A 12100-nucleotide genomic window follows, 5' to 3' on the forward strand; every position below is an offset into this window, starting at 1 on the left:
CGGTAACCACCTGCTTTCATGCTGGTTTGCTGGGGTGCTGGGGAAAACCCCTCCCCAGAGACGGCCGTTAGTGCCACGGCGGAAGGGAACAGAGTAGAGTCATACTACCCCCCAACTGCTGCTTTCACAGTCCTGTGCCCAAGGTCACGCAAAAGTTCAGTGACAGAGTCAGGAATCAAACTCAGATTTATCTTTCCCAGGCTTTTGCTTGTATTTTGCACATGAAACAAATAGAGACGCACAAACCGATTCGTTTTCAGTTAGGAAAAGTGTCGTCGTCTTCCTCTTTCTCAGCCTGGAGAGCTGCCTCTTTCTGGTCTCCAGGGGCCCTCAGAGGCACAGTTAATACAGTGTGACCCTTGCTTGGCTCCTTTGAGCTTCTATTCTGCTCACTCCCTCAGCTACCCGAGACCGCTTTGTGCTACTCCTTTCAGCCGTCACCTGACTATTGAGGAGTCTCTCCTGAGATTAGCCTCCCCCGCCCCGAACTAGGATTCTCACCCTGGAACGTGATCAGGGCAGGCCAGCCCTGGGAGGCTAAAGCCAGAGTAGAGGAAAGGGACCAGTTAGCCAAGGAAGGAGTGGGCCGATGGGGGTCCAAAACATTAGAGCTGGCGGGGGGCTGTTTGCCAGAGCAGACACAGCCACACAGGTCATGACTCGTCCTCCACGGAGGCTGCCCGGATGCCTGTGGCCTCAAGAGCTCGGGCTCCCAGTGCTGAATTAGAGATTGTGTTGCCTTCCCGGTATCTCCCATCTGCCATCTTGTCCTTCGTGAAATTGCCCAAGAGATGCTTTCAACTAGTCTGTGCCTGTTCAGTCTCTAAGTAGTTTGGGGCGTTAATTTAGAATTAATTAAGTTAGCGCTATCATTTAAAAGGTTTGAAGCGGCTTGTAAGTTGAAATGTAATTCAAAACAAAGCAGAGAGAATATTAAAGGGGGAACATTTATGGGAAGCAAAAGTCTCGCCTGGGCTTCTGCCAGTAATGGACGGCTCTAATTTGGAACAGAGATCTTTCCAGGACTACTTGCCCTGGCAGATGAGTTAGAATTCTTAGAGCCAGAATAGACCCCGTAGCTCTTTTGATGTAATACTCTCGCTTTATAGGTCAGAAAATTGAAAGCGAGAAAAATCAGGTAATTGGTTTAATGTTACTCTGCTAGTATAGTGAGTGGCTGGTGCTAAGATCAAAATCTGCTCACTTCGTGTGGAGATTGTCAACCACTTCCTACCATTGGGCCAACATATTTGCGCTTTGTTTCTGAACACAGTGGAAGAGGAAATTTACCCACTTCTTCCTTCCTTCCTTTCTTCCTACCTCTCTCCCTTCTTCCCTCCCTCCAGACAGGGTTACCTCTATTAGTGTAAGTGCTGCTGCTACTTCTTCCACTCCCACTGTTGGTGAAAATGTACCGCATTGGCACAAGGTACTGTCGCTCAGTGCTTTGTCCACATTATGTAATTTTCCTGGTACTCCCAGAGCTAGGCAGTTACTGTCTCTGTTTGTGGGGGATACGGCAGAGGCTAAGAAGGATTAAGCAACTTCCTTAGATCACACACCCAGACTAGAGGCAGATTTCAAGTCCAGGCTCTTTGATTCTGGAGTCCACGCTTGTAACTCCTAGCTATCCGTCTGGCAGGTTCTTTGGTTGTTTTTGTTGTTGTTCTTTTGTTGAGTTACTAAAACAGAACTATTTTCTCTGAATGCAGAAGTTGAAACCTGTTGAGGAAATTCAACCAGCGTGTTTCTTGAAGAAAAAAAAGAAATCATTTCCTGATTTCTTCATTTGTTAGCCCCGGGACGTCGTTAGGGCCGGTACCAGCTGCTCTCTCGCCCTCACATACAAGACTGAAGTGGGAATAATTCTGCAGAACTTCTGAAGCTGCCCAGGGGATCGGGCACTTGACCGTCCTCTTTGATTCTGTCCATTCTGCGCCTGGCCTTTAAGGCCGCAGAGCTCCCCATCCTGGCCGCTCGGGAGAGACAGGCTGCGAAGGCCCCGAGACTTGGCTGTGTAGTTACTGTGAACGTTCTTCTCTTCATTCATTCATTCATTCATTCATTCATCTGCTTTTACTGTAAACCCTGTCTTGCTCATTGTCAAAACCATGGCTCTGAAATGGCAGCTCTCAAGCTATGTCTGAGCCTTTGGACTTGTTAGTGTTTGCCAGGGACAGAAAAATCAGGTGCTAGGAAGTCCACCCAGCAAAGAAACCTTTGGGAGTGTGTTTGTTGTCGCTCTAAGCCATGACACACAGATTAGAACAGTAAGGAGACGCCAGAAGCAGGAGTGGTTAGCGTATGGCCATAGAGTTTAGACAGCTTGGGTTCCAAGCCTTCTTCCCCCTTTGTGAGCTACACATTCAGGAGCGTAAGATGGGGATGGTAGTAGGACCGTGTCATAGGGCCGTAGTGATGCTTCCATGGGATGACGGTAGGAAGGGCCTGGTTCGGTACCTGGAACATTGTAGATGCCAGTAAAGGTTAATTATTAGCCAAGCGGCAATTTATTCTTTTTGCTCATTAAATCAGGGTAAAAAATTTGAGTTAATCCTCAGAGCTGATGAAATGTGCTCTTGTCTGCCTTCTAGCTGTTGCTATCAGCTGGTACACATCTTTCTGGAAGCAGTTTAGGAAGGAAGAGTGTAGATATTTAGTGTGAAGAGTATAGAGATTGTTTTTTTTTTTAAAGATTGATTTATTTATTTTAGAGCGTGCATGAGTGGGGGGAGGGGCAGAGGGAGAGAGAATCCCAAGCAGGCTCCACGCACAGCACAGAGCTGACATGGGGTTCGATCTCGTGACCCCGAGATCGTGACCTAAGCTGAAATCAAGAGTCAGATGTTTGACCAACCAAACCGCCCAGATGCCCCTAAGGTATTCTTACTCTTTGATGAGTTCTACTTATGGTACTTTATCCTGAGAAAGTATTCCAGGGCATAAAATGAAAACTTGAGGCCTGATAATGTTGTGGGATTATATTTCATTGCAAATCATTGATTTGAATAAAATATCATACACCTGGAGGCGCCTGGGTGGCTCAGTGGGTTCAGCCTCTACCTTCGCCTCAGGTCATGATCCCAGGGTCCCGGGATCGAGCCCCGCATTGGGCTCTCTGCTCGGCAGGGAACCTGCTTCCTCCTCTCTCTCTCTCTGCCTGACTCTCTGCCTGCTTGTGATCTCTCTTTGTCAAATAAATAAATAAAATCTTTTTTTAAAAAAAAAATCATACACCAGCTCAGTACAGTGTAAAATTTCGATTGTAAAGGCTCTACAGCTACCTGAGGAGGCGTTGAGCAAAAAACCGAAAAGGAGATATGGATCATATGTCCCGGCGATTACAGGAGCGTGTGAAGCTTCTACGCGGCTGCTAGGACACAGCTGGTTTGTCTCCAGGGCCTTTCTGACAGGTGCCACTCTGAGACTACTTTTTCTTTTTGTGAAGCTTAAAGAAAAAGAAAAAAGAAAAAAAATCTAATAATGAACAAAGCATAGACCCCATGCCTAGATCTCATGCCCCTTGCCAACCTCTAACCTTGGGCTGGGGGTACAGGCTGGGGGTAGGGAGGCATGAGGCAGGGCTCCGAGAATTCACCTGTATCTTATGTGGCTTTGTCTTCCATCTTGACCTTCCTGGGGTAGAGCCTCAATATGGAGACGGGAAGGGACGTGCGCACATCCGCATGATCTCTTACTCTTTCCTCGGTGAAATTCTTAACAGTTTCTTCAGTAACACATACGTTATGTTAATGTTCTAATACTTCTTTACAGTGATAATTTTGGGGGCGTAACAGTAAGTTTTCAAAACAACCCACTAGGCTGTAAACTAATTAGTAAGTACACAGCGAAAGTCCCCAGGGATGAGAGGTAGGTTATGGTGAGAAAGGGTCTGGGATGCCTGTGGGCTGCTGTACACATTACTTGATTATAAAAACAGTTATCTTTACTTTGGCTTACAAAAGCCTCATGTTCTGACAGGGTGCAGCAAAATGTTCTCCAACCAAAATGACTGTGTCCCAAGGGTCTTTTCAGAATGTCTAGCTTGGGAATACAGCTATGAGAAAACAGGGCCAGGGAACACAAGTCCTGGCGGAACACTGTGGTTGTATTTGGACGGTAGGATCTTAATTCCACCTTCCTGCTTCTGGACTCCTCAACTATCTACGATGTGGTTGTATTTCCTTTGTAGTAAAAGTCCCACCTGACAACTAATTACTGAACACCAGCTACATGTCAGACATTGTGCTTGCTGCTGGAGATAGGACTGTGACCCGTACAGGCATGGTAACTGCGTGGTTGAACTTCAGTGGGAGAGGCAGACGTCTTTACAAGTCACTGTGAGAAGGACCATGTGAAAGACGCAGGGTAGAGGAGTTCAGAGATTGGGCTGAATGCATCTGAGTGCTGCCTAACTGAGGGTGGTGGGGGGGGGCATACCAGGGAAGGCTTCCTGGAGGAAGAGACGTCTGAGCTGGGACCTGAGCAAAAAGCAGCAGTGTTTGGCAAAGTTGAGAGATAAGAGTTTGTCCCGTCTGAGGAATGGGAAGTTGGGTGAGACCGGAGCATAGCTGAGTGTGAGGTGTGGTGGCGAGGGAAGGGCTGCAGGTCGAAGTAGGAACCACATCAAGAAGGACCTTACTTTCTCATTTAGACTTTGTCTAAGGGCAATGTAAAGCTATTGGAAAATACTTACTTGACCACTTGCTCACTTACTCTTCCAAATAAATTTTTTAAAAGATTTTTAAGTAATCTCTACAGCCACAGTCCTGAGGCCAAGATTTGCGGCCTTTTCCAACTGAGCCAGCGAAGTGCCCCACCAAAGTAATTTTTATATGAAAGAAATACACATTTGTTGCAAAAGCTCAGCTAATACAGAAACATATAAAATGAAAAGTACAGGTTTCCGTTGCCTTCACATTCTCCCCCAATTGCGATCCCCAGAGGTACCTCCTGTTTCTTTAGGACCCTTCCAGAAGTTTCCTGTGTAAATGCAGGCATGTATCATATGCACATACTTGTTCTTCACACCAGTGAAAGCACACCATACCAAGTAACTCCCACCTCAAGAGGGGACTTGAACATCTTGGACGTTTTTCCTGATTAGTACGTAAAGATAACACATTCTTTTCCTTGGCTGTATGGTACACCTTCATCTCGCTCTCCCATTATCTACCTAACTAGCTTCTTATTAAGGGACATTCAGACATTTAGACATTTTCACTGAAGCAACACTTCAGGGAGTGTTCTTGTTACACCGGTCTTTGAGTATTTCTATAAGGTGTCTGTAGGATATGTTCCTAGAAGGAAAGCGGCTAGGTAGGATTGTTTGCATATTTAAAATTAAGGTAGAGTGGTGCCTGGGTGGCTCAGCGGGTTAAAGCCTCTGCCTTCAGCTCAGGTCATGATCTCAGGGTCCTGGGATTGTGCCCCACATCGGGCTCTTTGCTCGGCAGGGAGCCTGCTTCCTCCTCTCTCTCTCTGCCTGCCTCTCTGCCTACTTGTGATCTCTGTCTGTCAAATAAATAAATAAAATCTTTTATAAAATAAAATAAAATTAAGGTAGATATTGTAAAGTTACTCACTAAAGAGATAACAGTTTTGGCTCCCATCAGTATCGTCAGAGTGCCTGTTCTCTACCCCAGACTTATGCCCATTGTCACCCTTGTAAGAAACATAAAAATTTACCATCTTTACCATTTTTCAACGTACTCATCAGGAATGTTACGTATATTCTCAGTATTGTGCAGCCAATCTCTAGACAGTTTCGTGTTACGAAACAGACACTCCGTACCCTTCAAACTACAGCTCCCCGTTGACCCCGCACCCCCGCAACCATCCGTCTATTTTTTGTCTTTGAATTTGACTCCTCTGTGTAAGTCATGTAGGTGGACTGTGCAGCACTCGTCGTCTTGTGGCTGCCTCATTTCACCGGGCAGGGTATCCTCAAGGCTCATCCCTGTTGAAGCAGACGGCAGGATGTCTGTCCTTTTTATTTTTTTTTTTTTAAATATTTAGTTATTTGAGAGAGAGAAAGTGAGACAGAGCATGAGCAAGGAGAAGGTCAGAGAGAGAAGCAGACTCCCCGTGGAGCTGAGAGCCCGATGTGGGACTCGATCCCGGGACTCCGGGATCATGACCTGAGCCGAAGGCAGTCGTCCAACCAACTGAGCCACCCAGGCGTCCCTGTCTGTCCTTTTTAAAGCTGAATAGTGTTCCGTTATATGTATCTGCCACATTTTGTTTATTTCTTCTTCCATAGGTGAACGTTTGAGTTGCTTTCGTGTCTTGGTTATTACAAATAATGCTCCTGTCAACATGGGATGCAGATATTTCTTTGAAATCCTGCTGCCAGTTCTTTTGGGTGTATACCCGGAAGCAGGATTGCTGGATCATGTGAGAATCCCGTTTTTGTTTTGTTTTTGAGGAGGGACCGTGCTGTTTTCCATAGTAGCACCCCACTTCATGTTCCTACCAGCAGTGCAGACGGGGGTTAATTTCTCCACATCCTCACCAATGCCGTTACTAGGGGGGTAGTGGCCATCCCAGTGTGTGTGCAGGGAGGTACCTCGCTGTGGTCGATTTGCAATTCCGTAATGCGCAGTGATGCTCGCTGGCGGTTTCTGCATCATCTTTAGGGAAATGTCTGTTGTCTGTTCAGGTTGCACCCATCTTTTCTGTCTTTGCCAGCCTGATGGGTAAAAAAACTGGTATCTCATTTTATTTGGCATTTAATTAATTAATTTAATTTATTTGGCATTTAAAGTGAAACGTGTTAATTTATTTGGCAGATAACGTTGAGTGGCCCCTATATGTAGGGTAGTGCTCTAAGGACGCAACACAAAACCCAGAGGGAGCCTCTCTTTATGCTTCTCCAGACATGTGTACTTCCTATTCTGTAGACTATGTTCTTAAGCCTGTTGCCTATTTTTTTTTTTAATCATAGTGCTTTTAATTTTTTTAAGATTTTTATTTATTTAAAAAAAAAGATTTTTACTTATTTGTGAGAGAAGGAGAGGGAGAGAGAGCGCCTGCACACAGAGGGAAAGGGAGAAGCAGACTCCCCACTGAAGGGGGAGCCTTACCCGGGACTTGATCCCAGGACGCTGGGATCCTGACCTGAGCCCAATGGCAGACACTTAACTGACTGAGCCACCCAGACGCCCCTTTTTGCCTCTTTTTCTACTGACTATTTTATCTTTTTATTGGCCTACATGAAGTGTTTATTGTGCATGAGGGAAATTGTTTCTTTGTGTATTGGTTTTCCATTGCTGTATAACAGATGACCACAAATAAAATAAAAATTACCTTTTATTATCTCACAGTTTCTGCAGGTCCCGAGTCTGGCTATAGCTTGTTTGGACTGTCTAGTGAGGGTCTCCCCAGCTGCAGTCCACATACTGACTGGGGCGGTGGTCTCCTCGGAGGCCAAGCTGGGAATATGCTTCTGAGCTCCTCCAGGTAGTTGGCAGAATTGCTGTCGCTGTGCTTGCAAGACAAAAGCATCACCTTCTTGCCAGAGACTCCCCCTGTTCCCCAACTCCTATGAGCCCCCCCCCAACTTTGTTACCCTGTGGGCTTCTCCAGCATAGCCTCTGACTTCATGGCAGCTGATTTCTTCCGGATGAAGAGTCTCTAGCAGCACTGCTAACAAGACGGTCTTACAAATACATAACATAATCACAGGAGCAATAGTCTGTCATGACATCCTGTTGACGAGAAGCAGGTGACAGGTCCGCCCTCACTCACAGGCAGAGAATTTCAGCAGAATGTGAACTCCAGGAGGTGGGGCCCGTCGGGTGAAAACCTTAGAGTCTGTGCACCACAGTCTGCCGTGTGTGTTCCACACATTGTCTCCATTTAGTCACTTTGGGAGTTTTCTGCGCTAATTTTAATGAGACAGATGTATTGGCCTTTTTTGTGGCTTCTGTATTACAAGTTGTAGTATGTTTTAGAAGGGCCTTCATCACAGTAAGATTGCTTAAACATTCATCCTTTTTTTTTTTTTTCAACTCATATTTTGTTTTGATACTATTATTACTTTAGAATTTGTGGTTTTTTAAAGGATACTTTTTTTTTTTTCTTTTTAAGATTTTATTTATTTATCAGAGAGAGGGGAGGAGAGAGTAAGCACAGGCAGACAGAATGGCAGGCAGAGGCAGAGGGAGAAGCAGGCTCCCCGCCGAGCAAGGAGCCCGATGTGGGACTCGATCCCAGGACGCTGGGATCATGACCTGAGCCGAAGGCAGCTGCTTAACCAACTGAGCCACCCAGGTGTCCCTAGAATTTGTGGTTTTTTAAAAGATTTTATTCTTAAATCATCTCTACCACCAACATGGGGCTCAGACTCACAGTCCTGTGACCAAGAGCCGCACGCTCTACTGACCGAGCCAGCCAGGGCCCCACTTTGGAATTTATTTTGATGTGAGATTAGAGACAGAGATGGTTCTTCCTGGTTTCTTGCTTTGGTTCCATTGATATGACTACCTGTTCTTCTCCGCATTCTGCATGTGGCTTTCTACTGTGGCTTTGTGATAGGTTTTGATTTTAATATGAATGTATACATTCAAAAAACAAATAGTATAAAAAATATGTATGTATTACATACATATGTATACATTTATCTGTGGTATTTGTTTTTTGGCTTTTTTTAGGATGGATTCTTTTTCCATATATATATGTTTGCACAGCTCAGGATTCAAGATGAAAGATTACACGGTGATAAATATTCCTTCCCTCTCTAGTCTACATACTTAATATATTCCCCAAAGGCTATGAGTATTGTCTGTCTCTTTATTCTCTCAGGGATATTTTATGTAGATATTGGCAGATAGAAACGTGTAATCCACTTTATCCTACCCATTTCCCCGAAGGTAGCTAAACCATACAGATATCTGTGCCTTTCTTTTTTTTTTTTTCACTTAATAGATCTTAGAGATCTTTCCATATCAGCTCACAAATAACATCCTTATTCTTGTGGTGTTTTTTCCTGAATACTCAGTAGTATTCTGTTTACGGTTCTACCATAATTTATTCAACTGGTTCCCTAATTATGAACATATAAGTTATTTAACATACTTTCAAAAATGCACACACTGTGTTGTGTTGCAATGAACGACCTTATAGACATATAATTTTATACACCTGCAGATACATCTGCAAGAAGAATTTTTAGAAGTGGACTCTCTGGGGCATTTTAAGATTTGGTAGATAGTGTCACTGTCCCTCCAGAAGTTATACCAATTTACATCCGTGTCTGCCACGTATGAGAGCGCTGTTTGCCCACATCCTCCCCGGCTCAGTGTTTTATCGAACTGTTGGATCTTTGTCAGGCTTGTAGATGAAAACTCATGCTTCTGTGTACTTTTAAATTGCATTTCTCTTATGATGAGTGAGCTAAGTTTTCTCCATGTTTGTGAATCATGTGTATTATCTCTCCTGTGAGCAATCTGTATCTTTTGACCTTAATTTTTTTGGGTGGTTAATCGTTTTCCTCTTGGTGTTTTTAGGAGCTTTCTATGTATTAGTAAAAGTAGACATTTATCTATGATATGTGTCTTTTGGCTTTCTTTAAGGTGCATTCTTTTTTTCATGCAGACATCTACTTTTTCTCTGCAGCAAAATTTAATGTTTATAAGTAGATTCTAGGTTTTTTGTCATGCTGTATTCTCTTTGTTTCTTGTAATACTTTATGGCTTCATTTTTAGATTTAAACTCTTTGATCTATCAGGAGCTTATGCTAATGTAAGGCATGTGGTGTGGATCTGACTTAATTTTTTTTTTTCAGTTCACTTGCCAGTTGGCCCAACACTATTTATGAGTAATCATCTTTTTGCCGCTAATGTAAAATGCCCCTCTTATCATATACTAATTCCCATGTGTTTTGATTATATTTTGAGACTTCCTGTTCCCTTTATTGATTTATGTGTCTATTCATACACCAGAATCTCACAGTTTTAACTGATTTTTGTAGCTTTATATTATGTCTTAAAGTTCTGGTAGGGTTAATTCACTCTCAGGCTTTTTTTCAATGATTTTTCCAGGCTATTCTTGCCTGTTTATTTTTCCGGGTGAACTTTAAAATCGGCTTGCTCGGATCTTTTTTTAAAAATCCTGTCATTAATGGGTTTTATGCAGCTGAATAATGTGATCAGATTGGTATTTTAGGAAGATTACTCTGACTGCTGTGTGGAAACCGGGTTGGAGGAAACAAGATTAGAGACAAAAAAAGACCAATTACAAGGTTGTTACAGTAATCCCGGGGAGAGTGGATAGACAGGGAATGGAGGACAGTAGTGGGTTTGAGAGGTGCTTAGAAGGTCAGAGTGGCCAGACCCAGAGATGCCTGGGATGGGGAGGTTTGGGGGAGGCAGTGCTCAAGGATGACCCCAAGCGTCCTGGGTTAGGCAGCTGGGTGGTGCCATTCTCAGAGATTCAAAACAGATGAAATTGGGCTGGTTTTGGAGGAAGGTGGCAAATTCACTTCCAAACATGTTGAGTTTGAAATGCCTGCGGGCTCTCCTAGAAGAGTCGCCCACTGGGCTGTGGAATACCCAGTTCCGAAGCGTTAGTCAGGGCTCTGGGCTGGGGAGGGAGAGTTGTTGTAGGACAGCTGTGAGGCGGGTGAGCAGGAAGTCCTGGAGTCTGCAGAGAAGACTGTGAAGAAACACCCAGAGATGCGGAAAGAGTCTGGAAGCCCGAAGAACATAGTTAAAAGAGTGAATTGTCACTAATTTCAGACGCTGCTGAGAGGTCAAATAACTTCAGCGCTGAGAAGTACCGTTGGCTTCAGTAACAAGGAAGGTCCATAGTTATCTTGGGATAACTTTTCAGCAGAGTAGAAGTGTAGGGGGCTGCGTGGTGAGTGGGGGTTAAGGCAGTCCTGGCCGGAACCCCTTCATCTTGAAGCTTGGCTGCAGAGACGAGAGAGCGACGTGGACGGATGAGCCTATGGAGGGCCGGAGAGCTGGGATCCACTTTGAGGCGGAGGCAACACTGGGATGGCTGTAGGGACTTAGCGAAGCTGGCCGGTGAGAACGGTCTAGAAAAGAGTGATCCCATTAGGACGTTGGCGTATGTTCTCGGACAGTTTTGACTCTTAACTTTGTGGAGTTTTCTAATATTTTTGTTTGGCTCTTCTTACATTTTTCGAATCCAAAGAACTAAGAATTTAGAAGCTTAGTTGGCGATTAAGTTTAAAAGCAGAGGACAGAGAAGTGTACTCATCTGCCACCATTTGTGTAAACAGAGGAGGAGCAGAAGTAATGTATATTCTTATTTTCTGTGCATGCATAATCCATGTTTGGGAGGGCTCCCGAGAGACTGGTAATCAAGTTACCCTTTGGGCAGTGGGAACCGGATAGAAGGAAAACAACCGTGGGAGGCCGCCTCTCCACTGTCAGCTGCGTATCTTTTTATTTAAGACTGTAAACATATTACTTATTCAAATCATTTGGTCTAAGCTAGGTTATCTCTAAAAGCCATGGTTCTGGCTGGCAGAGCCAGAAGTTTTAGTTAGTGATAGCTGTAATTGTCTGTGATTTCTCAGTCCTCTGCATCCACGGACCACTAAGACGGACCACTAAGAAGCAAAGCCGTGGTTTATGCTGTGAGGTGTGGATCTTTGCTTTTTCTCTCCTCTTCCTGACGGGAGACCAGAAACCTTGGGGAAGTGGATAGTCCCAGATCTGGGGTCAGGGAAGAGGACCGTGGCCTGGCACTGCATGGCTCTCTTGCGCACCCCATCCCACCATGGCCACCAGGGAGCGGTTCTCCTACCGTCAGTTCTGACACTGTCTGCCTGGAGACAGGATCCCATCCGACAGAGCAGGGGCCCTTGACTTCCCACCTGCCTGTCCCCCTCCCCCTCAAATGCACACGCTTTACGTCCCCAGCTTACCTACAACTTCTGCCCAACTTCAGGTCAGAGGTTCTTACGACCTCTCCCTCTTTGGATTCAGTTAATGTGCTAGAGCGGCTCACAGAACTCAGGGAAACAGTACTTACGTTGACCTGTTTGTTATAAAAGGATATAATGAAAGTTGCAGATAAACATCCCGATGGAAGAGAGGCACAGGGCAAGGTATACGGGAAGGGGCAC

At 44.8% G+C, this 12100-nt stretch overlaps 1 protein-coding gene and 1 long non-coding RNA gene across 3 annotated transcripts in view; one reads left to right on the forward strand and one right to left on the reverse strand.

Annotated features, from left to right (window-relative positions):
• CRTC3 (CREB regulated transcription coactivator 3) overlaps positions 1-12100 on the forward strand; it is a 97720-nt gene that overhangs the window by 32647 nt on the left and 52973 nt on the right. The gene's annotated exons all lie outside the window — the stretch shown is intronic.
• Positions 62-5389, reverse strand: LOC123388126. The gene is made up of 3 exons (XR_006602689.1): positions 3599-5389; positions 3285-3448; positions 62-2460 (listed from the first exon to the last, which is right to left on the reverse strand). It is a non-coding gene; the product is annotated as an uncharacterized LOC123388126 (long non-coding RNA).

Source organism: Mustela putorius, unplaced genomic scaffold (assembly GCF_011764305.1).
Source record: "Mustela putorius furo isolate JIRA1106 unplaced genomic scaffold, ASM1176430v1.1 tig00003875_pilon_pilon_pilon, whole genome shotgun sequence".
Lineage (NCBI taxonomy): Eukaryota > Metazoa > Chordata > Mammalia > Carnivora > Mustelidae > Mustela > Mustela putorius.